This window comes from Pteropus vampyrus, unplaced genomic scaffold (assembly GCF_000151845.1).
Source record: "Pteropus vampyrus isolate Shadow unplaced genomic scaffold, Pvam_2.0 Scaffold340, whole genome shotgun sequence".
NCBI lineage: Eukaryota > Metazoa > Chordata > Mammalia > Chiroptera > Pteropodidae > Pteropus > Pteropus vampyrus.
In genome coordinates this window covers 3,004,341-3,007,085 of record NW_011889121.1, presented here as the reverse complement: position 1 = coordinate 3,007,085, position 2,745 = coordinate 3,004,341, and positions in this window count along the sequence as shown.

Genomic DNA, 2,745 nt, shown 5'->3' with positions numbered 1-2,745 from the left:
CAGCCTTTGATCCATAGGTTCCCCATGGGTTTAGCCATAGGGAATGAATGTTTTCTTTTTCTTTTTTTTTTTTTTTGTTGTTGTTGTTTTAATAAGGGGACACCTAAAGAATCTGTTTTCCCTGTTTCCCCTTCACAGGTGTGAAAAATGGGTTTTTAGCAATCCCAGCAGAAATCTTCCTTTGTTCTGCAGGTATCCTCCTGGCTTGGCTGCAGGGCTGATCAGCATATTGCAGTCTCTGAATGCAGCCTGATTGAACATTTTAGTTCTCTTGCTTCCTCCCTACGTTATTTTTAGTATCATTGCTGTTTTAATGTTGCTTTCCCACCAGACTGTAAGCTTTGGAAAGGTTGGTACAAAGTGTATGTTATTTAAGATTGTATACTTAGCTTATAGGATGAACTAGTCACATTTTAAACTGTCAGTAAAAATTGTGTTGAATAAATTAGATGAGTAAAGCAGAGTATGGTCTGCTTTGACATGAAGATATTTATGCCTAACTACTTTAGAAAAAATGAAGCATTTTTTACATGTTACATTTTAAGTTCACCAGAGCTCATTGCATTGGGAAATGGGGCCAAAGATTTAAGTTGATTAAAAGTCTTATTGTAACTTTAAGTTACAATTGTTCCTTTTTTCATCTATTTATTTAGAGAACCTGTGCACAGAAAATTATGGCTGTGGTCCACAACAGAATTGAGATAATCCTGATTCTTCCTTTTGTAATTTCACCAACAAGCCTACAATAATAACACTGTAGCTGGAAAACCAGTTGGGGGAGGGGACAATTGATCATTAATGATCTGGCTGACATAATGGAAAACACATTCATTAAACAGAAAGAGGACACTGGCAATGTTTGATTGAAAATTTTAAATGACTTTGATAAGTTCCTAGGGTTTTATTTTTTCTATTTAATTGGATACTCTCATCATTACCCAATACCATTTGTTTCCTTTTTGTACTCTAACTTGATTTACTGTTTCTTAGTTAAAAAGAAGACAAGCATCTGATTACAGACAGCCTAACCAGCTGAATACCAGACCAAACAGGAAAAGAAATGAGAAACAGATTAAAATTAATTTTTGATGTCTAACACATCATTAGTCAGTATGCACATAATCAAGTGATTATTTTCTTAGTTAATTCAGAAGTGATAGACCAAAGATTTAAGAAAAAAGAGTACTTCTTACATTTTTATTTGTTCATTTTTGTATTTAAAATTTTCAGAGCATGCAAGTGAACCTCAAAAGTGACAAGTAACTTTGTTCAGAGGCACAAGAACTGCTAGAATTAAGCCTTAAGTTACTGTGAATCTCATAATAAAATGTTGTATGTGTTTTTAAAGCCCTTCTCCTTTATGAACAAGGAATAACTTAAGGCAAAATAAGTTTTATTTAAATAAAACATAAAAATAATTTAAAACATACGAAGATTGTTTATGATCTCTGAGTTACTATAGTATAAAAGCAAATTCTTCACTCCTAATACTTCCACATATGCTCTAAAACCCATAGAGATCAACAGGGAAAGAAAATAAAACCATGTAAAACTTAACACCAACGGCATAACTAAAAGTCAAATAATACTACTACTTGAGTTTATGTCTACACTCATGCATCACTTAATTAGGGAGATATTTTCTGAGATATGCATCGTTGGGTGATTTTGTCATGGGAATGTCAGAGTGCACTTATATAAACCTAAATGGTAAGCCTACACACCTAGGCTCTATGGTATAGCCTGTTGCTCCTAGACTACAAGTCTGGACAGCAAGTTACTGTACAAAACCAATGAGGTTGAAACAAGCACAAGAGAAAATGATGCAATCAAGAGACAAACACGGAAGATATGAAGCTGCTGCTGGTATAACATGACATACTGTTTAACAGGAAAATTTTTTTATAAGTAGAAAGAGTACACTCAAAAATAACGGTAAAAATTGTATAGTAAATACATAAACCAGTAACATAGACAATTATTATCATTAGGTATTATGTACTATACATAATTGTATGTGCTATACTTTTATGCGAATGGCAGGGCGTTAGGTTTGTTGATACCAGATTCACCACAAATATGTGCGTAACGCATTGCACTATGACATTACAATGGTTACAGAGTCACTAGGTGATAGGAACTTTTCAGCTCCATTATAATCTTATGGGACACCATTGTAGATGGGGTCCATTATTGACTGAAACATTGTTATGCAGCACATGACTTCTAGGGCAAGATCTGAAACCAACAGAACCTGCTTTGGAGTCCAGGCTGAATGGGAGATTCAGATGAGACTGCTTGAAAATCACGAGCATGCAGCAGGATAATTCCCATGCTGGAACACAGATAAATTTCTCTTAGAAGAATGAGGTCTAATTTTGAGTGGGGAAAATATCAAGAACAGGTATGAGACAAGAAGGATCGGATCACTGGCGACCAGGTATTCAAAGGAAGGGACTGAAAGTGTGGGTCCAGAGGTGATAGTCATAGGAAGGCACTGCTTCCGGGGAAAAGGGAGCAACTTAGAAAGGAGTGAGCATCCCCGGGATTTTTGAAAACAAAGAGAAAATAAAGTAAGTGGAGGAGATTAGAGGTCCTTCAGAAACAAAATAATAATGCAGAATCAGAATACAAGACCCTTCCTTGTGTCAGTCGTGAAAAAAACTGCACTGCACTGTATCAATTACATTCTGACTACAAAAGAATTAGGAAAAAAAAAGAGAGTTAGACATGATTGTAGGGCTT